This window comes from Telmatherina bonti (assembly GCF_933228915.1).
Source record: "Telmatherina bonti genome assembly, chromosome: 6".
In the NCBI taxonomy this organism is placed as follows: domain Eukaryota; kingdom Metazoa; phylum Chordata; class Actinopteri; order Atheriniformes; family Telmatherinidae; genus Telmatherina; species Telmatherina bonti.
The window spans coordinates 11,403,048-11,430,365 of record NC_136624.1 but is presented as its reverse complement, the minus strand read 5'-3'; the positions used below and the strand labels follow the sequence as shown (position 1 = coordinate 11,430,365).

General features: G+C 42.0%; 1 protein-coding gene across 2 annotated transcripts in view; it reads right to left on the bottom strand.

The window, feature by feature from the left end:
• The window catches only part of cadpsa (Ca2+-dependent activator protein for secretion a), a gene marked incomplete at both ends in the record, with an annotated part of 183,268 nt that overhangs the window by 31,583 nt on the left and 124,367 nt on the right, over positions 1 to 27,318 (bottom strand). The window lies entirely within an intron of this gene.

Here is a 27,318-nt window from a genome sequence, read left to right as displayed (position 1 = left end):
GCAGCACTCGCTCATTCCTTTATTCAACTCAAGCCCATTGAAGGATTTAAAGATTTTAATCTTGTCATGGGAAAAAGAAAAGTATCCTGTTGGGTAACCAAAACATCACAAAAGGTCTTTCTACTCTGAAGGAAATACTAAACAGATTACATGTTGATGGATCAGAGTAGTTTTCTGAAGTTCTGCTGTTTATTTCTATGATTTCTGTTTTTGAAACATCAGTTTTTCTCCCCAAAATCACTGAATTAATAATAAAGGTTGACCATTTAATAGATAACCAGCATTATACCTTCTGATTGTTTATTAATTATTGATTAATGATCTTGGATTCTCATATTTATGACACCTTTTAAATTATGAGCCCTCGCAAACCCTGAGGTCCTCTGGTTCCGGCCTTCAGTTGTTCCTATGTCTGGACCAGGACTTACAGTAAAACCTGGTTGCATTACTAGGGTCCTCGACTGTGTTACAGCCTGCCGGAGAAGTGCCGAGACTACAGAGACTGCCGAGACTACAGAGACTACAGAGACTGTAGAGACTGTAGAGACTGTCGAGACTACAGAGACTGCAGAGAGTGTAGAGACAACAGAGACTACAGAGACTGTAGAGACTACAGAAACTGCAGAGAGTGTCGAGACTACAGAGACTGCAGAGAGTGTAGAGACAACAGAGACTACAGAGACTGCCGAGACTACAGAGACTACAGAGACTGTAGAGACTACAGAGACTGTAGAGACTACAGAGAATGTAGAGACTACAGAGACTGCAGAGACTACAGAGAATGTAGAGACTACAGAGAATGTAGAGACTACAGAGACTGTAGAGACTACAGAGACTGTAGAGACTACAGAGAATGTAGAGACTACAGAGACTGTAGAGACTACAGAGACTGTAGAGACTACAGAGAATGTAGAGACTACAGAGAATGTAGAGACTACAGAGACTGCAGAGACTACAGAGACTGTAGAGACTACAGAGACTACAGAGACTGTAGAGACTACAGAGAATGTAGAGACTACAGACTACAGAGACTACAGAGACTGTAGAGACTACAGAGACTACAGAGAGTGTAGAGACTACAGAAACTGTAGAGACTACAGAGACTACAGAGTGTAGAGACTACAGAAACTGTAGAGACTACAGAGACTGTAGAGACTGTAGAGACTACAGAGACTGTAGAGACTACAGAAACTGTAGAGACTACAGAAACTGTAGAGACTACAGAGACTGTAGAGACTACAGAGACTGTAGAGACTACAGAGACTGCAGAGACTACAGAGACTACAGAGACTGTAGAGACTACAGAGACTGCAGAGACTACAGAGACTGCAGAGACTACAGAGACTACAGAGGCTACAGAGACTGTAGAGACTACAGAGACTACAGAGGCTACAGAGACTACAGAGACCATAGAGACTACAGAGACTGTAGAGACTACAGAGACTACAGAGACCATAGAGACTACAGAGACTGTAGAGACTACAGAGACTGCAGAGACTGTAGAGACTACAGAGACTGCAGAGACCATAGAGACTACAGAGACTGTAGAGACTACAGAGACTGTAGAGACTGTAGAGACTACAGAGACTGTAGAGACTACAGAGACTGCAGAGACTACAGAGACTGCAGAGACTGTAGAGACTGCAGACTACAGAGACTGTAGAGACTGCAGAGACTACAGAGACTGTAGAGACTACAGAGACTACAGAGACTGTAGAGACTACAGAGACTGCAGAGACTACAGAGACTGTAGAGACTACAGAGACTGCAGAGACTGTAGAGACTACAGAGACTGTAGAGACTGCAGAGACTGTAGAGACTACAGAGACTGCAGAGACTGTAGAGACTACAGAGACTGCAGAGACTGTAGAGACTACAGAGACTGCAGAGACTACAGAGACTACAGAGACTGTAGAGACTACAGAGACTGTAGAGACTACAGAGACTACAGAGACTGTAGAGACTACAGAGACTGCAGAGACTGTAGAGACTACAGAGACTGTAGAGACTGCAGAGAATGCAGAGACTGTAGAGACTACAGAGACTGCAGAGACTGTAGAGACTACAGAGACTGCAGAGACTACAGAGACTGTAGAGACTACAGAGACTACAGAGGCTACAGAGACTACAGAGACCATAGAGACTACAGAGACTGTAGAGACTACAGAGACTACAGAGACCATAGAGACTACAGAGACTGTAGAGACTACAGAGACTGTAGAGACTGTAGAGACTACAGAGACTGTAGAGACTACAGAGACTACAGAGACTGCAGAGACTGTAGAGACTACAGAGACTGTAGAGACTGTAGAGACTACAGAGACTGTAGAGACTGTAGAGACTACAGAGACTGTAGAGACTGTAGAGACTGCAGACTACAGAGACTGTAGAGACTGCAGAGACTGTAGAGACTGCAGACTGCAGAGACTGTAGAGACTGCAGACTACAGAGACTGTAGAGACTGCAGAGACTACAGAGACTGTAGAGACTACAGAGACTACAGAGACTGTAGAGACTACAGAGACTGCAGAGACTACAGAGACTGTAGAGACTACAGAGACTGCAGAGACTGTAGAGACTACAGAGACTGCAGAGACTGTAGAGACTACAGAGACTGTAGAGACTACAGAGACTGCAGAGACTGTAGAGACTACAGAGACTGCAGAGACTACAGAGACTACAGAGACTGTAGAGACTACAGAGACTGTAGAGACTACAGAGACTACAGAGACTGTAGAGACTACAGAGACTGCAGAGACTGTAGAGACTACAGAGACTGCAGAGACTGTAGAGACTACAGAGACTGCAGAGACTACAGAGACTACAGAGACTGTAGAGACTACAGAGACTGTAGAGACTACAGAGACTACAGAGACTGTAGAGACTACAGAGACTGCAGAGACTACAGAGACTGTAGAGACTACAGAGACTGCAGAGACTGTAGAGACTACAGAGACTGCAGAGACTACAGAGACTACAGAGACTGTAGAGACTGCAGAGAATGCAGAGACTGTAGAGACTACAGAGACTGCAGAGACTGTAGAGACTACAGAGACTGCAGAGACTACAGAGACTGTAGAGACTACAGAGACTGTAGAGACTACAGAGACTACAGAGACTGCAGAGACTACAGAGACTGTAGAGACTACAGAGACTACAGAGACTGTAGAGACTACAGAGACTACAGAGACTGTAGAGACTGCAGAGACTACAGAGACTGTAGAGACTACAGAGACTGCAGAGACTACAGAGACTGTAGAGACTACAGAGACTACAGAGACTGCAGAGACTACAGAGACTGTAGAGACTACAGAGACTACAGAGACTGTAGAGACTACAGAGACTGTAGAGACTGCAGAGACTGCAGAGACTGTAGAGACTACAGAGACTGCAGAGACTGTAGAGACTACAGAGACTACAGAGACTGTAGAGACTACAGAGACTACAGAGACTGTAGAGACTACAGAGACTGTAGAGACTGCAGAGACTGTAGAGACTACAGAGACTGTAGAGACTGTAGAGACTGCAGAGACTGTAGAGACTACAGAGACTGTAGAGACTACAGAGACTACAGAGACTGTAGAGACTACAGAGACTAGAGACTGTAGAGACTACAGAGACTGTAGAGACTGCAGAGACTACAGAGACTGTAGAGACTACAGAGACTGTAGAGACTACAGAGACTACAGAGACTGTAGAGACTGTAGAGACTACAGAGACTGTAGAGACTACAGAGACTACAGAGACTGTAGAGACTGCAGAGACTACAGAGACTGTAGAGACTACAGAGACTACAGAGACTGTAGAGACTACAGAGACTGCAGAGACTACAGAGATTGTAGAGACTACATAGACTGCCGAGACTACAGAGACTGTAGAGACTCTAGAGACTACAGAGACTGTAGAGACTACAGAGACTGTAGAGACTCTAGAGACTACAGAGACTGTAGAGACTGCAGAGACTACAGAGACTGTAGAGACTGTAGAGACTACAGAGACTGTAGAGACTACAGAGACTGTAGAGACTGTAGAGACTACAGAGACTGTAGAGACTACAGAGACTGTAGAGACTACAGAGACTACAGAGACTGCAGAGACTGTAGAGACTGCAGAGACTACAGAGACTGTAGAGACTGTAGAGACTACAGAGACTGTAGAGACTACAGAGACTGTAGAGACTACAGAGACTACAGAGACTACAGAGACTGTAGAGACTACAGAGACTGCAGAGACTACAGAGACTGTAGAGACTACAGAGACTCTAGAGAATACAGAGACTGTAGAGACTACAGAGACTGCAGAGACTGTAGAGACTACAGAGACTGCAGAGACTACAGAGACTGCAGAGACTGTAGAGACTACAGAGACTGTAGAGACTACAGAGACTACAGAGACTACAGAGACTGTAGAGACTACAGAGACTGTAGAGACTACAGAGACTACAGAGACTGTAGAGACTACAGAGACTACAGAGACTGTAGAGACTACAGAGACTACAGAGACTGTAGAGACTACAGAGACTACAGAGACTGTAGAGACTACAGAGACTGTAGAGACTACAGAGACTGCAGAGACTGTAGAGACTGCAGAGACTACAGAGATTGTAGAGACTACATAGACTGCCGAGACTACAGAGACTGTAGAGACTCTAGAGACTACAGAGACTGTAGAGACTACAGAGACTGTAGAGACTCTAGAGACTACAGAGACTGTAGAGACTGCAGAGACTGTAGAGACTGCAGAGACTGTAGAGACTACAGAGACTACAGAGACTGTAGAGACTGCAGAGACTACAGAGACTGTAGAGACTGCAGAGACTACAGAGACTGTAGAGACTGTAGAGACTACAGAGACTGTAGAGACTACAGAGACTGCAGAGACTACAGAGACTCTAGAGAATACAGAGACTGTAGAGACTGCCGAGACTACAGAGACTGCAGAGACTGTAGAGAATGTAGAGACTACAGAGACTGTAGAGACTACAGAGACTGTAGAGACTCTAGAGACTACAGAGACTGTAGAGACTGCAGAGACTGTAGAGACTGCAGAGACTACAGAGACTGTAGAGACTGTAGAGACTACAGAGACTGTAGAGACTGCAGAGACTACAGAGACTACAGAGACTGTAGAGACTACAGAGACTGTAGAGACTACAGAGACTGTAGAGACTACAGAGACTACAGAGACTGCAGAGACTACAGAGACTGTAGAGACTACAGAGACTCTAGAGAATACAGAGACTGTAGAGACTGCCGAGACTACAGAGACTGTAGAGACTACAGAGATTGTAGAGACTACATAGACTGCCGAGACTACAGAGACTGTAGAGACTACAGAGACTGTAGAGACTCTAGAGACTACAGAGACTGTAGAGACTACAGAGACTGTAGAGACTACAGAGACTGTAGAGACTCTAGAGACTACAGAGACTGTAGAGACTACAGAGACTGTAGAGACTGCAGAGACTGTAGAGACTGCAGAGACTACAGAGACTGTAGAGACTGCAGAGACTACAGAGACTGTAGAGACTGTAGAGACTACAGAGACTGTAGAGACTACAGAGACTGTAGAGACTGCAGAGACTACAGAGACTGCAGAGACTACAGAGACTGTAGAGACTACAGAGACTGTAGAGACTACAGAGACTACAGAGACTACAGAGACTGTATAGACTACAGAGAGTGTAGAGACTACAGAGACTACAGAGACTGTAGAGACTGCAGAGACTACAGAGACTGAAGAGACTACAGAGACTGTAGAGACTACAGAGACTGCAGAGACTGTAGAGACTACAGAGACCACAGAGACTACAGAGACTGCAGAGACTGTAGAGACTACAGAGACTGTAGAGACTGCTGAGACTACAGAGACTGTAGAGACTACAGAGACTACAGAGACTGTAGAGACTACAGAGACTGTAGAGACTGTAGAGACTACAGAGACTACAGAGACTGTAGAGACTACAGAGACTACAGAGACTGTAGAGACTACAGAGACTGTAGAGACTGTAGAGACTACAGAGACTACAGAGACTGAAGAGACTACAGAGACTACAGAGACTGTAGAGACTACAGAGACTGTAGAGACTGTAGAGACTACAGAGACCACAGAGACTACAGAGACTGGTCACGTCTTTAAAAAGAGGCTCAAGACCTACATTTTCAGCTTAGCTGTTATCTAAATCATTCTTTCTTTTTTTTAATCTTATTCATTTTATCATCACATTCATAGATTAAAACTTTCTTATCTATTATGTTTTTATAAAACTGTTTTACCCATGTATATTGTTTTATTTTTATAAACTCCTATATTTATATTTTATACGTGTTGCTTTTATTTGGTCATTTTAACTCCAGCGTTTTGCTCATGCTGATCCTTCATTCTGCTGGCATGCTGCTCCATCTGCAGGGTTGCGGGCAAGGCCGGATTATCCAATGGAAATTATGGGCACAGCCCCAGGGGCCCAAACCCACTTGGGGCCAATGTGGGACCCACGTAGGCCTAACACCAGCAGTTTGGACTTGTATTGCTATTGGTACCATTGGCTGAGAGATGTTAGAAATGTAGTTTCACACTGTATCATTCACAATTTTTTACAACTTTGTGGTGGGGAAGGGGGCCCCATGAACACTCTGGGCCCAGGGGCCTGTGCACTTTTAATCCGGCCCTGGTTGCGGGGCCAAGTATTAGGTTCAGCATGTTGCTCAATGTTTTGACTGATAAAGTATGGAATCAAACCTTCACCTTTCTGAATTGTCTCAGCCTCTACTGCCAGACACACACACACCTGTATCTGCTTTTGGCTGCAGCTGTGACTTGTCTTCAGTCTACATTTTTGAGAGATGCATGTTAACATCTGGTTTACAGATCATCTCCAGCCAGAGTACAAATAAGAATTCACTACACCAAACAAACTGTACTATCTGAACGTAGTTTGTTTAAAGTGGACCAATCAGCATAAGTGTCAGTGGGTCCTCAGTGTTGGAAGAGCCTCAGTCTGTCAGTTGTGGATCATACATGCTGTTCTTATTGGGTTCCTGGCAACCATAGTCCGAAAATTAAAGACGGAGTCACCGACGTTAAAAAGTGAAGCCTATATGGAACTGTAAAAAATTGCCGTTCACCCCTCATCCACTAGGGGCTCTAAAACAGAAAACATCCCTACTTTTTTCCATGTTAAAAAGACCAATTTACCAGCAGAAATAAACATGTTTACAGCCTGGTTCAAAAATCCACTTTCGGTTTAACAAGTCAGGTTTACCTTCATGACAGCTGTGGGGGGAGTGAATTTTTTTCTAACTCATCCATTTAGAAGTCATTTCATCGAAAAATTCTGCATGTTTAGGGGCGTGTCCTTTTGATTGACAGGTCCCTGATCTCCCGCTTCAAGAAGGAGAAATGTAGAACAACTGCGACTTTTAGCTGGTTGACAGTGTGACTTAGCTTTAGCCTGCTTACTTCTGTTAGCTGGTTAGCTCTGCTTTGTAAATAAGTCATGATACACCAGAGAGCAGTCAAACTTTAGGCATAATCAATGACATCACTCCTCTGAAATGACAGAAGCCTTGATATGTACTTCACACAAATACCTCTTAGATTACTTGGCGCATGCGCCGAAGATTTGGCGCAGCCCTCACCATCAAACAACCTACGAGAAGACACCACATAGACCATTTCACAATTAGCTACACATGATGCACACTTATATTTACTGTCTTAAACCATTAAACTTTACTAATGCTGCTCTCTTTCAGAACCAAATATCATTATAATATTCAATAAATATTGTAACGCCCCGTGCTCACAGGTAAATAACCAGTCGACTCGGATCTCTTTTGGCTTAGTTTATTAACCGTTTAGGAACAAGAGCTGCTGTTTCAGCCACATCTCACGCTGAACTCACTCACGCAGTCATCCCTCCAAACTTCCTATTTCTGCTTCCGCTCCCCCCAGAGTTTTCCCATCACAATGTGAGTTTTACATGAACATAACTCCCCCATGCACAGAACAGCAGATACAAAGGGCAATTAAGAACAATAACACTACAGCTATTACAATATTAACAAATGTGCGAATGAGTCGAAACAGAAACAGATCAGGATGTATCAGCTTCTCAAATGACAGCAGCTGGGTTGCTCTCGTCCCCTGAAACCCTAAACTAAACTGTAGGTATAGGAAATGAATGGATAGATACAGTGGCACATCGTCATGAAGCTTTTTGTTGTTAAAAAAATAGAACAGAGAAATAAAGCTGGCATGGACACAAACAAAGCCTAAAGCGACTCTACGCCCAGAGTTAAGCGCTAATATCCTATCTTCTGTGACTCCATACCAAACCAGACACATAACAGATAGAGAAAAAATAAAAAAGGGGAGGCATGAAAAGAAAAGCACAACAGAGCTGCAGAAAGCAGCTACAGACACCTTCATCAGCCTCAGTCACACTTCGGGTAGAACTGATGTGGAATGACAACGGAGACATCCAGGCTCAGATAAAACCCAACCGAAAAGCTTTTGTGGAAAAAGAAGCAACGTGGCACAGCAACCAATCAGGCTTCTGCAACAAACAGCAGAAAGCTCTCTGTCAAGCACCGTCAGGACAAACACAGCCAGATGGAAGGAGACAGCATACAACTTCAGGCCTCAAGCCAACACACTGGCACCGAGAGATGAATGTAACTGTAAATATGCCCTTCAGTGATGAACAGATGAGGAAGGGACACAGTCAGGATGACTAAGTGTACTCTACCACATTTTCATGTGTTCGGTTTTGGCTCGTCAACAATCATTCACAATAAAAAATATTTCCCAAGGATTTGCTTTGTTTTCTAAATTTTAGCACAATTTTGGTTTATTAAAATACTTTTTATTTGGCTTTAGTATTTCATATAATAACCAAACTTCATGTATAAGTTAGGCCTCCTCATGGGCAAAATCTCACGAGAAATCTTCCCAACACTAATAGTTAAGGTCGTTCTGAAGTAAAGATGGGGGTCTGACCTGGTGGGAAGGTGGATCTGATAAAGTGGGCTGTGAGGATGATGAAGGTAACAATGCAGCTGAAATGCTTCTTTCCATGTTTTGATGGTTGATTTTGTGACAACCTTTTACGACCAAAAGAAAACCAAAAAGCTACATAACAGCTGAGGAATCAGTGACTAAGAACGGGTGAATTTTGTTTAGCTAAAAAATTTAGCATATTTTACCTGTTTTGCTTAGACATCCATCTTTGAACTCCCCTCAGGTTTCTTCGTCGTGCTTGTGAAACTCCTTAGATTTTTGCCATCGCAAACAGTCCTGGTGATGTTAAAGCATCCTTACTTGTTTACTTCACAACATAAATTACTGCTTAAGTAGGTTCAACAGATGGCTCATGAATACACATGTTATTCTAATGATGCTGTTTCTTCTGTTATCAGCACGGCAGTGTTCATGAACTCAAACTATTTCTAACAAAAGATAAATGATGAGGTCAGGTAGAAATGTTAATGGACAATTGCTGATTCATTTAAGGAAATTATTATTTATTCAGACATAATTCAGATAATCAGTCTATACTTAGTCATTCATAATTTGTATTCTGTATTTGTAAAGTGTATTCCACCGTTGATGTAGTTTGAGATATTTGCTTCTCTACTTTATTCCAGATTTGTATTATAATATACAACATGAAAACATCAATTTCCTAAATTAAATGTACATTAAAATTAGGGAGGTTGATATTGGCTTTTTTACTGATATTTGACACACCGAATTTCTCTAACTTAATTTCCAATATCAATATCAACTAATACTGATATTTTCTAACAAACAAATAAAAATATCTTGAAAACTATACATGACATCTATAGGCCAATAATATTGGACATTTATTCATGATCTGAACCACTTAATCTGATCAAGGGGCGCGGGGGAGCTGGAGCCTTTCACATCAGCCTTCAGGCACAAGGCAGGGTACACCCTGGACAGGTCACCAGTCCATCACAAGGTAATATTGGACATCTCTACTTAAAATCCATCCACATGTCCACCTCAGTAAAATCCTTTGTCACCTGCTGAACCATGGAGTCACATACTGAAAACCTACAATCTGTTTAACCTTTAAAACTGCTAGATTTCTTCGTCCCCTGAGCACAATCACTTATGTCATTATCAGTTTTGGAAAATTGTGATAAATAGCTCATCTTTTAAATGATTTACAGAAGTTTTCTGGGCATTTATAACACATCCAAGAGCTTTACATCCAGCAAATGTAGTATTTATTTAGAGATTATAAAATAAATTCAAAATGACTGATACATGATAACACCATTATGTATCACATTTTCACAATAAAAAAAACTATCAATACGACGTTGCTAAAAGACCTCTACTTTGACGAAGAAAGAAAGATCATGCAACGTCTTGTCAAAATGTTCACTAACCAGAAACCACTGCTGGTAGAGTTTGTTTCAATGAATAGTGTGAGATGAGGGAATTACCGTCATGTTATTCCTCCTAAATATCATACATTCATGATGAAGTAGAATCTATGCATAAATAGCTAGATAGATAGATAGATAGATAGATAGCTAGATAGATAGATAGATAGATAGATAGATAGATAGATAGATAGATAGATAGATAGATAGATAGCTAGATAGCTAGATTAGATAGATAGATAGCTAGATAGCTAGATAGATAGATAGATAGAAAGAAAGAAAGTCCAAAACGGTAAAAAAATCTGGCAGCGCATGTTAGCTTGCCCCTATTTCCATGTAGACAGTTTGCAATAATTACATGTAAATAATTATTGTATATAGGAAACATTTCAGCTGAGACACAAATGCAGGTATTTTTTTGTTCACTATTTAACCAGGAAAGTCCCACTGAGATGCAAGATCTCTGCATGTTCGGAGGAAATCACAGCATGACTTCGGTGAAACTTGTTTTGGATTAGCATGACAGAGACACCCCGCTGTCTGAGCCTTGGATAAGGACATGAATGACTGTGAGGTTTTAGAAGACTTAATTTAGACAAAGATTCAGAGTTGAAAAAAAACACATTTGTGTGACTGTTTTCACTTGTTTTCACCAGCAGATTATCCAGAAGCATTTGATTTGTGATTACACGCAGGATCTGTGCTCTACTTTAGGGTGCTCCCCAAACATATCTGATAGCAGTTTATTTATTCGCTCACAGCTAAGTGCACCAAACTGAACGACGCATTTACCTCCACCCTGGTAAGGAGCTGCTGTAGTGGCATCTGATAGCGGACATCAGGAATGCCTAATAGATGCCTGCAGAACGTCCTGTAATCCTTCGGATGTCTTTTCTGTTAATGAGGCTAAAAACTTGATTAATACTGGAGACTGTTTTTAATGCTTCTTAGAACTGATGAGATTCCCTGTTTGTCTTACAAAAGTAAATGTGTAAACAATGTGTGGTGGCTGGAGCTAAACCCTCTGATAAAGTGATCCTTTGTCCCTCTTTCAATTGATTAAATGTTGTTTGCTGACTCATAAAAAGGACAGCAATACTTAAGATAATCCTTCTTTAAGCTCAACACAAGCCTCATGTATAAACAAGAAGAGAGAAGCAAACAGAGATGGGCCCCTAAAGGGCATCACGTACAACTCACACTGAAAGAAGGAAAACGTCTGTTGCGTTTACCCGAATTAAATTTGTAATGAACGTGTAATGAAATGTTTAAATGTCTTGTTAGAAATGATCTGTTTTGCTTAAAGTAAAAGAAAATCACCTCACATGGAACAAATCAACAGAAAGTGTTTGTGCTGAAGTGAATCTTGACTTCAAGCCAGAGGCGTTCATGTCACATGACAAGACCACACCATTCACACCATTCGCCATGTGCTGGGCTGCTGTCCACCTGACTCTACTAGCTGGTGGAGGGGATTTTGTAAACAATAAATGAAGAAGAAGAAGACAATGCAATTAAGTCTGATGGTTATACAGAAAAAGCTTTTTACACAAGGCAAGGATTAAAAATAATCTTATTTTATATCATAACGAGTGTCATTTACTTGAATTTATTTGTTGGTGGTTGTGGTGAGCAGGTGAAACTTCATAATGCTTGGGTGATTTCTTTCTAACTGTACTGGAAAAGACCCCAAGCTTTCAGGTAATAATCCTTTTTGCCCTCATTAAAGTTACCTGGAAGTCATGAAGTATTGAAATAAATCAGTAAAACCAAGATTGTTGGCTGACTGGAGCTATAGCAAACTCTCCAGTATCGCAGCAGCACTCAGTTTGGTCCTACGAATGCCGCAGTCCAGCAGATTTTTCATGTATCCTTGATCCAACATAACTGATTCAGTGACTGAACTGAATTCCCCTGCTGTAGTGCATCTCTCTGACTTAAGATCAGTGCTTTAAGTGGGCCGGTATGCACCGGTACACAGTACCGCCACTTTCAAAATCTATCCGTTTGCGTACCGGGACCATTTTTTACAGCGTATAGTGCATACCGAGACTTTTAACCAGCTTTCCTCAACAATCAATATACCCTCCTACGACTTCATCACATATTACAGCTTATAATTGTTGATTTTAATTAAAAAAGTTGCCTCAAAAGAAATGTATTGCTAAGACCGGTAGACGCACAACGCTTGCTGTAGCCTACAACGTCACGCCGCACTTCACGTTGTTTACTCGCTTCTGTGTTTACATTGAAGTGGACGTGCTTTGAATGAGAGTCAAGGCGGAGAAAAAACCCATAATTCATAACACTGTTTATCGTTGTTAACATATTTAACTTTAGAAGAAAAGTTAAATATGTACTCAATATCATAAATGTGTTGTTTACAACCAAGAATTAAAATCAGGTGAACTAATACAGCCACCACCAACGGATGAATCAAAAATTCAACAAAAATTTTTACATATTAAAAACAACAGCTAATAACTGCAATGAATCTGTGATAACTAATGAACTTAAACTGGCCAAATTAGATAACACAGTTGATTTAATTTGTTGTATAATATTCAGCTAATGACTCACAATGATAAAAACGGTCATCATTTCAGCAACTTACCAGAGAAAATGCTTCCAAAACACCAAAAATGAACGACGGTCAATGGTGGAACTGTTAGTGATAGAAACTATAGGCAGCTGCGTGAACCATATGAATTCTGCATTCCATCTTTCTATAGACGTCTATGGGAGTGTCGCCACTCCCATTGGAATACTCTTAAAGCGTCCGAGTCACCGAGTGACTGATGCAGTGTGACGTTATTGGCTAAATACCAGTTCGATGTAGTTATCCCAGTGGCCCAGATGTTAAAATGGATTTTTATGACAGCAAATTTTAACCACTAAATTTTGCCTGTTCAATTTTGGCAGTCTGATTTTTTTCCTTTGAAATTTTTTATCTTCGAATTTTGACTTAATTTTGAAATTTGAATTTTAAAACTCTGAAAACATTGTAGCAAAAATAAACTATTAGAAAATTGAAGCATTTAATTCAGATGAATAAAACTCAGATACGTGTTAAAGGAAAAAAAAAACTTCTGAATATTGCATACATTTTTCAAAAATCTTTTTGTTATTGGGCAGAATTTATTGAGCTGCATGGTGATGTAGAGGTTAGCACAGTGACCTTGATGCAAGACGTTTGCTAGTTCGAGCCTCGGCAGGGGGAGGTCCAAACAATGTGAAGCTTGCATGTTCCAGGTTCCTCCCACCGTCCAAAGACATGCATGTTAAGTTTAATTAGTTTGTCTAAATTGTCCCTCTGAGTGAGAATGGTTGTTTGTCTCTCTGTGTGGCCCTGTGATGGACTGGCGACCTATCCAGGGTGTGCCTGCCTCTCACCCAATGATTACGGGGAAAGAATCCAGCTTCTTGCAATCCTGAATTGGACTACGCAGTTAATTGAATAAATGAATGAATGAATTGAAAATTAAATTAAAAATACTTTATTATTTATTATTTAAAGAGGGAAATTCAATATTGTAGTATATAATAATTCATTTGAGGAGGTCTTGTTTTTCGGAGGCTGATGGCTGCTGGCAGGAATGATCTTCTGTATCTTTCAGTCTTACATCGGACCTGAAGAAGCCTCTCACTGAACACACTTTGTTGTTTCATCACTGTGTTGTGGAGAGGGTGTGAAGAATCCTCCATCATCTTCATCAGCTTGTGCAGCATTTTTCTTTGGACAATCAGCTCCAGCGGCTCCAGAGTTACTCCAAGCACAGAAGCAGCTTTCTTGATCAGTTTGTTGATTCTCTTCAAGTCTCTGGTTCTGATGCTACTACCCCAGCAGATGGCTGCAAAGCTGACTGCACTCTCCACAACAGACTTATAGAAGACATGCAACATCTTGGTGCAGACGTTAAACCATCTCAGCTTCCTTAAGGACAGTCTGCTCTGACCTTTCTTGTAGATGTAGTCAGTGTTGCATTTCCAGTCCAGTTTGTTGTCCAGCTGAACTCCAAGATACTTGTATTCCTCCACCACCTCCACCTCCTCTTCCAGGATGGAAACAGTGCTTTGTTTATTCTTGTTCCTCCTGAAGTCAACAATCATCTCTTTTGTTTTGCTGGTATTTAATATAAGATGATTGTCACCGCACCATTTAACAAACTGACTGACCAGTTCTCTGCACTCTGCTTCTTGTCCATCCCTGATACACCCCACAACTGCAGAGTCATCAGAGTATTTCTGCAGATGAAGGACTCAAGAATTGTGCTGGAAGTCTGAGGTGTACAGTGTGAAGAGGAAATGGCGAGAGTACAGTTCCTTGTGGTGCACCAGTGCTGCTGACCTCCATCTCAGACACACAACCTTTCAGTCTCACAAACTGTGGTCTGTTTGTGAGGTAGTCATAGATCCAGGTGGTTGTGGAGGTATCCACCTGGAATTTATGGAGCTTCTCACATAACAAAGCAGGCTGAATGGTGTTAAAAGCACTTGAGAAATGAAAGAACATGACCCTCAGAGTGCTGCCTGAATGCTCTAGATGAGCGTGCGCTCTCTGGAGCAGGTATATGATGGCATCTTCAACCCCAAGTCCATTATCATATGCAAACTGTAATGGGTCCAGAAGGGTGTTTTCTTGCTTGTTGAGGTGAGCCTCTCCAGGACTTTCATGATGTGAGATGTCAGGGCAACTGGTCTGTAGTCACTTGGTTCAACTGGTTGTGTTTTTTAGGCACTGGAACAAGGCAGGAGGTTTTCCACAGCACTGGGACTCTATTTTGTCTCAGACTGCTGTTGAAAAGTTGCTGGAGAATTGGACATAGTTGTTTTGAGCAGGTCTTGAGAACTCTGGGACTGACACCATGTGGACCTGCAGTCTTGTTCTGGTTCAGTTTCTCAAGTTGCTTCTTAACCTGATTGCAGGAGACAAACAAGGTGGAGGTCTCAGGATGTCCTGATGTGGAGGGAGATGAAGATGTGTTCTGGTCCATGACTAAGCTGCAGGGTGACAGATTGGAGGCGTGACAGGAAAGCAGTGGGCTTATGGAGGGTGTGTGGTCTGTTGGGCTGGAGGTAGGGCGTGAATTGAACCTGTTGAAGAATATGTTCAGCTCATTAGCTCAGTCCAGACCTCCATCAGGCTGGTCCCCCTTTAACTTGAAGCCGGTGATCTTCTTGATTCCAGACCACACATCCGTCGCGTTATTCCCTCCCCTCTGAGTCAGAATTCTCCTTACTGTCTGTTAATGAGGCTACAGATACACTCAGCTCCGCTCTTGCCTCCTCTCTTGACAAACTCTGTCCTCTGCTGTCTAAACCAGCCAGAAAGAATCCACCCAGTCCATGGCTCACTGAGGTTCTAAGATGTCACAGAGCAGCTCTCAGGACAACAGAAAGAAAGTGGCACAAATCTAATGAACTCACTGACTTGTCAGAGTACCGACTTCAGCTGTCACTCTTCACATCCAGCCTAAAGGCTGCCAAGATAGACTTCTATCAGAACAAGATCAGCAATGCTCCTAACGCACGACAGCTATTCATGGCATTTAACTCTCCTCTCTCCACCACCTGCTCAGCCCATGCTGACCACAGAAATGTTTGCATCCTTTTTAACCAAAATCATCAGTAATCAGTTCTCTGAGCCTGACCAACTCAGTCCACCACATCCAGTTAGTGGTGCTTCATTTAACTCTTTCTGCACTCTGAATGATAATGAAGTCCTAAAGCTTCTACAAAACTCTAAACCCACTACCTGTGCAGTTGATCCGGTCCCTACCAATATCCTTCAGAGCATTTCTCCTACAATCAAAGCTGCAGTGACCCATATTCTCAACTTCTCTCTTGAATCTGGTATCTTTCCCTCGGGTCACCCCGCTGCTGAAAAAACCCACACTCGACTCAGCCCAGGTTGAAAACTACCGGCCGGTCTCACTGGTGCCGTTCTTATCTAAACTACTAGAGCATGCAGCTCGGCATTTCTGGATCTGTCCTCTCCTGGTTCGTGTCCTACCTCTCAGGAAGATCCTACAGAGTATCCTGGCGAGGAGAAGTGTCCAGCTCACAGGAGTTGAAAATAGGGGTGCCTCAATGGTTGGTGGTTGGCCCTCTTCTCTTCTCACTATACATCTCCTCACTTGGTGTAGTCATAAGCTCTCACGACTTCTCCTACCACTGTTAGGCTGATGACACTCAGCTTTTCCTCTCCTTTCCTCCGGATGACACAACCGTCTCAATGAGAATATCAGCTTGTCTTGCTGATATTTCGGCGTGGATGAAAGCTCGCTACCTTCAGCTCAATCTGTCCAAGACAGAGCTCATTGTCTGCCCAGCCAATCCTGCCCTACATCCGCAATTAAGTGTGAAACTTGACTCTGTCACACTTGTTCCTACACCTGCTGCCCGGAATCTTGGGGTCATGGTGGATGACCAGGTGACCTTTAAGGTCCATATTGCCTTGGTTGCCCATACCTGCCAATATGCTCTCTACAACATCAAGAGAATCAGACCGTACCTGACAGAACACATGACTCAGCTGTTGGTTCAGGCTCTGGTCATCTCACGCATCGATTACTGCAATTCCCTACTGGCAGGTCTGCCTGCGAGCTCTGTTAAACCTCTGCAGATGATCCAGAATGCCGCAGCACATCTGGTTTTCAACTAACCCAAACAAGCTCACGTCACTCCGCTGCTAATCGCTCTTCACTGCCTTCCGGTTGCAGCACGCATCAAATTTAAAGCTTTGCTTCTGGCTTACAAAACAATAACCCAAACTGCTCCCACCTACTTTCACTCCCTAATCCAGGCCTACACTCCCTCTCGACAGCTACGTTCCACCAGTGAAAGACGCCTTGTGTTACCACCACTTCCTGGGACTAAATCACTAGCCAGACTCTTTTCCTCTGTTGTGCCACAATGGTGGAATGATCTCCCAAACTCTGTTCGCTCTGCAGAGTCCCTGTCTGCTTTTAAGAACAAGCTGAAGACTCAGCTCTTCAAGGAGCACTTCAACACTTAGTATAGCTATATTTAGTGGAAAGTTGAAGAACTTAGCCCAGTTCTTTGCAACAAACTTTATGGTATTAATTCTTTGTATTTTAACATGGGTGATATTATGGGGTGGGAACGGATTAAACAAACAAACAAACCCCCCCCCCCCCCCCCCCCCCCCCAAAAAAAAAAAAAAAAAAAAAAGCCTGTAGCACTTCATGGAAGGACCTGCGTCCAACTGGACAATCCACTAGCACCTTCCTACGATGTCCTCTACTGTTTGATTCTGTGCTTGTGTTGTTCTCACTCATATGTAAGTCGCTTTGGATAAATGCGTCTGCTAAATGACTGTAAAATAGAATAGAATAGAATAGAATATTCTGCTGGAGCTGACTTTCTAACTTCTTCCTGTAGTCCTCCTTGCACTTCTTAGTTTGTGTTTTAAGTTGTTTTGTGTTGCCCTCAATAACTCCCTGTCTCCCTCCCTGAAGGCTTTCTTTTTGATGTTCAGCAGCTTTTTCAGGTCACCGGTGATCCAGGGTTTGTTATTGGGGAAGCACCTCACTGTTCTTGTTGGGACAATTATGTCCACAAAGAAGTTTACATAATCTGTCACACACTCAGTCATGGTGTTGATGTTCACAGAGGACGTTCCAGTCTGTAGCCTCAAAGCTTCCTCTAAGAGCATCTTGTCAGCAGACCAGATTTTGATAATCTTTGTGATGACTGGTTGCTGCTGAATGATGGGCTTGTAGGTGGAGGTGAGAAGAACCAGATTATGGTCAGATCGCATAAAATAAGTCCAAGATCTTATTTTCTCTGGTGGAGCAGCTGACAAACAGTTGGAATGTTGGTAGAGTCGCAGAGAGGGAGATGTTGTTGAGGTCTCTCCAGAGATGGTGCCACTGTGACGTTGTTGAGTTTGGATGCTGTGTTTGTAGCCGAGCAACGACGGAGCTGATGACATCACAGACTGTGTCTGGTGCAGTACCAGGTATTATATAAACCGCTACCAGAATAACACAGGTAAACTCTCTGGGTAAATAATATGGATGGAAGCTCACAGCTAACAGTTTGATGTCCCTTGTGCCTATCTTCTCCTTGACAGTAACATGTCCAGGATGACACCAATGCTTGTTAACCAGCACTGCAATTCCACCACCCTTTAGCTTTCTGCTGTGTTGTCTACTGCGGTCTGCATGGACCATTTTAAAGCCCGGTACAGACACATTACAGTCAGGGATGTGTTCATGCAGCCATGTCTCGGTGAAGCACATAATACTGCACTCTCTGTATTCTTTCTGAGACCTTGTTAGCATCTTGAGCTTGTCCATTTTGTTAGCTAGCGATCTCACATTACCCATCAAGACGGTCGGGAGAAATGGTTTAAATCTCCATCGCTTTGTCCTCTGTCTTACTCCTGCTCTGCAACCTCTTCTCTTTCTTTTCAACTGCATCCGGAATTGATGTGTTGTTTCGCTGATAATCCTGTTTTGGGTAGAGGTTAATCAGTTGATCCCGATTGTAAACAAGTCTTTTGTTGCCATGGAGACTCATCATACCAAGTCTTGAAAGAGCCAAAAATATGCTGAAAAATCTTCCTTGCAGCACACCCTCCAAACCGGCATGACATCCTCAGAAAAATATACCTAATTTGAAGTAATATCTATGTGAGAAGACTTTGTACTTTTCAAAAATTAAGATAGGAAGTCAGAGCTACTACAATTTGCTGCCAACAGACGGTGCAATCTAGAATGAAATGAATGAATGAATGAATGAATGAATGAATTAAATGTGTAACTCCACAGGATGCCATCATTGCAGGTTTTTTTGCAGCACTCTGTTTATAACAACCTCAACACTGTACTGGGATGGCAAAGCAATAAAAGCATCAATATCATAAATAGATCAAAAGAAAATACGGCAGTGGATGTCACGGCAGTGACAAGTTACAGACCCCCTGGTTCTTGTTTTTCTTCAAGAGGACATGGTGGTCTCCACATGGTGCCACATTCGCGCCAAGGGAGGGTGCACGAACACATTGTATGTCATCTTGGGAGTTGTAGCTCAAAAAAACCACTGCATTAAACAACACTTTCTCCATTTGTAAATGGCCTCAAAGGGGCATCTGCTGTGCCCAAGTGAAAGATAATAAACATCATTCATCAACTGGAGACACAAATGTTTCATTTTCTCAGGTAAAAGTTGAACTAAAAACAGCTGAAACTAAAACACTGAACAGGTTCTGATGTTGCTGATCTGAGATCAGCAGGTCAGAGGTTCATCTGATTTGTTTACATTTAAACATTGAATTCTGAAATCCGAATCACCTGTCTCATGTTGCCTAGCAACAAGGAGACTGGCAGCTCGTTTAGTTTTGATCTTAGGATCCTTTCAGCATCACTACGACATCACAGCAGTGATTAAAGGCAATGATGACATCGGAACATGTGATGTCATTCCACCTTATATAAAGGTCAGAGTTCCGGCTCACTTCTTTGTAGGATCATCGAGTGTGGAGACGAGTTTAAGAAGCATCTGGATTGGTTTTCGAATCTTTTCAAGATTGTTGGTACAGAAAGAAGAATTTAAGGAACGGTTTATCGTTGGACATCAAGTTTACCCAAAGACTTTGACAGATCTTTGTAAATTCTTTGAGAAATTTTGCATTTCACAAGAATAATCCAAGATTTTAACAGATCTTTGGGCACCATTTCGAGAAACATCAATTGTTTGAATCCAAGCAAAGCAGAAATGGACGTAAACAAGAGCCAGACATCAAGGCTTTGGGGCGATATTGTAGAAGAAGAACTGGGCGCCCCTGAAGAGGTCGATCTAGATTCATTTGTTTTCACTTTTGGCAACACTAGTGAAGGAAATGAAATAGAGCCCATCACCCTCCTAACGGCCCCATATCACGACGGAGAAAATGTCACCCTGAATGAGGAGCAAGCTGCATCTGAAACCTCTGTTGAGGAAAAACTGTGGAGTAGAGATGAGGAGCTGGACTTCCCTGAAGACGACATTCAGGAGACATTTATCTTCAGTTTTAGCAACAGTGATGAGGAAACAGAAATGGAGCCTATCACCCAGCTAAAACCCCTAAATTGCAACATGGAAAATGTTGCTTTTAAAGAGGAGCAGTGTGACAACCAGACTGCACCATCCATTTCTTCAAAGGACACGCTGGTTGGTGACCAGTTCTATGAAGAAACACAAGATCTTCCACGTTCCCAGGACACCACTGAGACAGCTGGCTGTGTCCAGAGGGAGCAGTCCCATATAGCGACTCCTGGTAACCCTGCAAAACCCCGTGCAGAAGAAACCGGGAATGACGGGACACAATCCAAGACAGCTGACTGTGCAGCCGACATCCCACAGAGAGAACGTAGGTTCCCAGATCCTGCAGACAGCGTTCAGAGATCACAAGGCCACCAAAACCAACTGGCCAAACTGAGAAATGAGGTGGAGGATCTCAGAGCAAGACTGCAGAAGAAAAACCAGTTTCTCACCATGGAGAAAGAGAAGAGAATTAAAGCAGAACAAGAATCTCAGTCCACCAAAAACCAGCTGCACTACATGACAACTCAGGTGGATGTTCTGAGAGCCAAGCTGCAGAGGAAAAACCAGTTTCTCACCGTGGAGAAAGAGAAGAGGATTAAAGCAGAACAAGAATCTCAGTCCACCCAGAACCAGCCGTACTACCAAACCAATGAGGTGGATGATCTGAAGCTCAAGCTGCAGAAGAAAAACCAACTTCTCACTCTGGAAAAGGAAAAGCGAATTAAAGCTGAAAAGGAATCCGAGAGCTGCTGGAAAATGTTTGTAGAGGCGGACCAGCAACGAGAAAAAGAATGCCATCTCAGGAAGCATTTTGAGCAGGAGCTGAAGAAACACAAGAACATCATCGAGGAACTGCAGAAGTCCTCCAATGTATCAAACCCAGAAGGGCAGAGTGAACCCAGACAGGTAGAGCCCCAGACTGAGAACCTGGAGCTGGAAAATGTAAAACAACGTTTGGAAAAGGAGATTAAATCCAACCAAGAACTGACGTCCAAGTTGACGTATCAAGAGGAGACGATAAAAGATCTGGAGTGGAAGGTAGCAGAGTTTACTGTCCAACTCAAGCTGGCAGGCAGCAGCTGCTCTGACATCCAGGATCTGGTGTCTGAATCAGGACGTCCCGCTCTGGCAGCAGAACCACAAGCGGTCTCAGAACCACAAGCGGTCTCAGAACCACAGGCGGTCTCAGAACCACAAGCGGTCTCAGAACCACAAGTGGACTCAGAACCACAAGCGGTCTCAGAACCACAGGCGGTCTCAGAACCACAAGCGGTCTCAGAACCACAGGCGGTCTCAGAACCACAGGCGGTCTCAGAACCACAAGCGGTCTCAGAACCACAGGCGGTCTCAGAACCACAAGCGGTCTCAGAACCACAGGCGGTCTCAGAGCAAGTGGACTTCCATCCTCAGGAAGTCTCTGGACCAGAGAAGGACGTCACATCAGATGTGAAGTCAAAAAGACCAAAGACACCGTCTCAGTGGAGATGTCTGAAAGAATCCAAAACACCAGTACATCTCCACCAACATGGTAGCCAAAACCACACCCCAAAAACTGGTGAAGGTCCTCCAAAACCAGTCTCACTAACAAGCACCCCAGGCCAGAGGGGACCAAGGCAAAGACCCCGTCCCTGTGGAGACAGTTTCAACAGCAGAACACGCCAGGGCATCAGCACCAACACAAAGACCAGAAGACAAAATTAATTCTGGTCACACTCACACACTTACACACACACACCCATACACACACATACACACATGCACACACTCTCACATTTCTACATCTGGTTTGACTTCATGCTTTTCAGATTACAGGTTGATCAAACCAAACAGAATATCATCTGAGGAGATAAAAAATGCTTTATTACTCCTGAAAGATAAATAAATAAAGTAATTTTTAATTTCATTGAACCGTTTCATTTTATCATTTTAAACTTCCTCAAAGATTCAATCCGTCTTCGGTCAAACCTTGTATTGTTGAAGGTTTTATTTTCTGAAGGGGTCAATAGTTTGTGGTTGTCCAGCCCTTCGACCCCATTCAGCTGGGAAATTAATTCAAGCTAATTTTAATTTATTATTTTCAATTTAATACATTTTATCCATTACTTTTGGTAATGATTGGTTATTTTTTTCTCTGTTATCCATTTACTTATTACTTGTTTATGTAATTATTTAATCAATTCAATTATTCAGTAGTAGTTGTCCGTGATTTTTTATTATTTTATTAATTTTAGTTACTTACTTTGATTATTTATTATTAAAGAATTTTTTTATTGTTATTAGTATTATTATTATTATTATTAATAATAATAATAATAATAATTATTATTATTATTAGGTTAATAATAATTGTTATTATTATTATTATTATTAATAATAATAATAATAATAATAATAATAATAATAATAATAATAATAATAATTGGTAGTAGTAGTAGTACTAAGGTTTATTTAGCTATTAATAGTACGTCCAGTTAGATGACTAGGCGGGAACTTTTCCCAAATACCCCAAACAAAATGGACCCGTAATGTAACTGCAGCAAAAAAAAAAAAAAAAAAGTCTGGGTAGAGCCAACAGGAGGAAGTGGACTGGACCTAACTTTAAAAAAAAAAGACGAGAAAAAAATTAAGAAGATGAATAAAATGACAACAAAAACAACTGACTTTTACCAGGTTTAACTCACTTTCTTCATAAAGACAATACATATCCCAGTTAAGATATTGTTGAATATGTTAGAGTGGTAAGAGCTCATTTTGTAACTCCTTATATCCAGGGATTTTTTTTTTTTAAATGTTTAATAAAACTGTTAATAAAAACACAGTAATTACGGGGCACCACAGGGAAACTAATACTGTTTGTCTGTGTCAACACACAGACACACACAGCAGACAGTGAAGGTTTTAAATCTGAACATCCTTCCTAATCAAATTTAACAGTTTAAGTCTGTTGTAATGTGACTCTCGCTGTGTTTTAATTCAGGGTCTGCACACTTTAATTTGTCGGTTGTATACGTCATTTTGGCGTGCCAAGTGCTGTCCCAAGTCAAGGTCTCCTTTGAATACACCCTTCAAATCTGCACTCACTGTTGCTAACTTGGCAACTTTCTTGTTACATCTGGCAACTTTCTAAACCCTCTTGGTGACTTTTTTTTTGTTAAACGCGACAAATTTAGTGACTTTTACTGGAGTAATTGCAGACTTTTCTGGTGTTTTGATGACTGACTTGAAAGCTAATATTTGCTCTGTCCCAATTCAGGGTCTGCACACCTCGAAGTATGTAGACTACGTAGAGTACTAAGTGTTTCACGTAGCCTGCCACTCCAAAGTGAGTTTATCGTTAGTGAAATAAGACGATCTACCTAGTGTACGAGAATTACCCATAGTGCTCCGGTCCTCCGTTGCCTAGCAACCACATATGCCAACTTTACCTAATTACTGATCCCATTCTTCCACAAAATTCACAAAAAATGACATAAAAATGGTTCCACTGATGTTAATTACAAACATGAGGAGGAAGCGGCCCAGACCAGCTCTGTGGCTGACAGCTCATCCTGTCAAGCTGACATTAACTTCAATGAAAAATAATCCTGGTCAGATGCATGTAATTAAATTTATTTGTGGTTATTGGACACAATGCCTCTGTCGTCCCAGCTTCTCTGCTGGAACAAATATGTGTGTACAAACATTTGAGAAAAACCTTGCAGGTGTGGTACCTACATCGGCGAGGCTGTTTATTTTTTCTATCAAGCACAATGAATCAATTCTGAGAGAAAAGAGGTAACCCTATTCCAAACTCAGTCCGCATGGCTTCATGATGGCACCGGTCTATGTGGCCTGCCGTCTGTCACTCACAAGTTTGTTTGTGGTTTTATTGATTTTACTGACAATCTGTCAATATAGCAACTCTATTCTGGTGCATGATCTCCAGTCTCTCATGGCCTTACATTTTTCTGCCAGAAATGTGGCAGATTTTAGTTCACAGAAAACGTTACCCCATGTCTTTTCAGGATTCTCACTCTCCTCACCTGTGCCACATTTAGGGTGGCCAGATGTCACGCTTTGTGTCCCGCATTTCTATTACTTTTCACACGTCCCACAAAACGGGGCGCTGTCCTGCATTGTTACGACCAGTCTTCACTTTTGTGAAGGAAAAAAAACAAAAAACAAAACTGGCTTTTACTAATTGTGTGTGGCAAAATATTTCACGGCTGTCACATCACACCGCCTGCTGATTTGAGTTACGCTCATGTCAATCAAACTAGGAGGCGGGACTTAATGCGCAGCTAGGATGCACCGGTGCACCAACTAACAAAAATAAATAAATAAATACACCGATTGATCATGGATGACAGGGAGACAACCGCAGCGAAAAAGAAAAGAAAGTGTTGTTACAACAAAGACGGGGAAAGCGTATATTCCTAGGTTAAATCTGTTCGAGGAGACGGTATTTTGTTATGTTTGTCAAAGTAATTTTTCCGTGTCACACAGCGGAGAATACGAAACGTGAAATGGCACAAAAAATCTGAGTCACAAAAAACGCGCTACTCAGAGGGAGGCTTTATAATCACAGATTTGTTTTGTTTGGTTAGTCATTTTATTAGAGCAGAATAGATAGTTTATCTTTTTTAAAACTTTGTCACGGCAGAGTGTCCCATATTTTAGGTCTTTGTCCCACATTTGGTGAAAGAAGATCTGGTCAACCTAGCAACACCCCGATGCCACTGCAGAGGAGAAAACGCCACCGTTGCTAGGATACACGCAGCGGATGGCTGATGAAATTCAAAAGACATCTAGTACACTGTTCTGTGGAATAGCTACATCTGGAGTTTCTCATCACTTCTTTCCTTCCCAGCGCTCACTGAGGTCCATCCACACCTGGCTAGTTCCTGACATGGCCCTTGATGGGTCATATGGGCTCCGCTGTCCCTGTTACCCTCACCTCTGGTGGCACAGGGTAAATGCAGAGAACTTGTGGCCTTTCCGTCAAGCCTGTAGGATTTTCAAGCTGTCGAACAAAACTTTCATCCTGAAGGATTTCTTTACCTCTAATGAACTGGACTTGATCACTGTGATAGAGACCTGGGTGGTCTCCGCGGAGCTCTGATTGAGGAGTAGGAACGGCGACTGTGTACAGGAACACTTACAAATGTGAGCAGCTTTCTTTATTTCTCTTCTCCAGTTTTAAACTTCATATCTTTGAGCTGGGTTCCTCTTGTCCTGCACGGTGCACAGTCATATATCGATCTCCTAAATACAACAAAGACTTTTTGAATGAGTCTGCTGATCTTTTGACTGTCATCATGTCAAAATATGATTGAGTCCTTATTATTAGGGATTTTATTTACATATATGTTGCCCTGATAAACCTTTGGTTAAGGGCATCTTAAGCCTTATTGACACTTTTAGCCTGATACAGTGTGTGTGTGAACCCACACATGACCAGGGTCACACACTGGACCTGGTTTGAGCCTCTGGTTTGACTGATCTGATCTTTCATCAGTGATTTTTAACATCACCTAGCCTGCCAGTGTTTTTAAATGTTGGCTCATCTAAAAGTGAGGCTCAATAAAACCAAATCTGAGCCATGGTTGGATGAAACCACTCGCACTGTCAGACGCCAGTGCAGAAAAGCAGAATGAAAATGGAAGAAGGACAAACTCCAGGTATCGTTCCAGTTTTTAAAGGACTGCTGGCATCAATATAAAAAAGCTGTGACAAATACAAGAAGGAAATAATTTTCTGATATGATGTCAAACTGCCATAAGCCTCTGACTTTATTTAAAATGGTAGGCATTGATCCCTCACTTGAGGCATGTAAAAGCTTTTTAATTCACTGCATAAAAGTTTACTGCTTGAAATTCAAAGCCTTATAAAATTCAAAATCTGGTGGAACAGATTTACTTCCATAAGAGAGGGGCTGTGAGTCTGGGAGTGAATGATTGACACTCAAACTCCAAGCTGCCAGTCGCCAAGCGCTAACCGAGATAACTGAGCTAACCGAGCTAACTGCGCTAACTGAGCTAACTGAGCTAACCGAGCTAACCTTAACCTAAGTGTTGGTTTTAGTCATTTGTAACCTCCAGCCCTGTTAGCTCCTTGCGGTTGACAAAATCATTTAAAAGCATCAGGAGACATGTGGTAAGAGCATAAACATGGATCCTCAGGAGGTTGTGCATCTAGAGACTTTCTTCCATTCAGCTGTCCTTTTCTTACCACCAAGAAAACAATGAGGACTCACAATGAAACTTAAAGTAAATGCAGCTCAGATCACCACCTGGTCTCGAGTTGAGAGCAACCCCCATTCGTCATTGCTTCAGGATGCTTCAAACAAGTAAAATAATGGTAACCTCTGAAGTTAAAAATTGTCAACAATATATATTTTAAGTAATCTGAAGTTTTTACATGTAAGTTGTAACAATAAACTTCAGGCAGGGCAATAAATAGACATTATGGTCAGCTGGTGTTGCTAGTCATGGTTCCTTTTAGCTGTTTTCACTTGAGTTGTTATGAGCATAGAGACAAACTCATGTTAACTGTCTGGCCTTTTGATTGCACAAATCCTCATTTAACTTTAATAAATAGACACTAAACATATATACCTGATGGTCAAATATCAATATTTTACAAAAATGTGTGTACAAAAATGTAAGAGAACACATGAATATGGGTGAATTATTTACTTTTAAGTTGACATGATTCAGTCTGAAAATATTCTTCCTTTTTAATTTAGTATTTTTGCATCCAACTGGCTCCATGACAACCGTAATTGTCCTCAGGTCTGCTTGTACTACACCTGTTACACTTGCACTCGGGGTGCATTAGAGAATTCAGGCTGGATCAAGCTGCA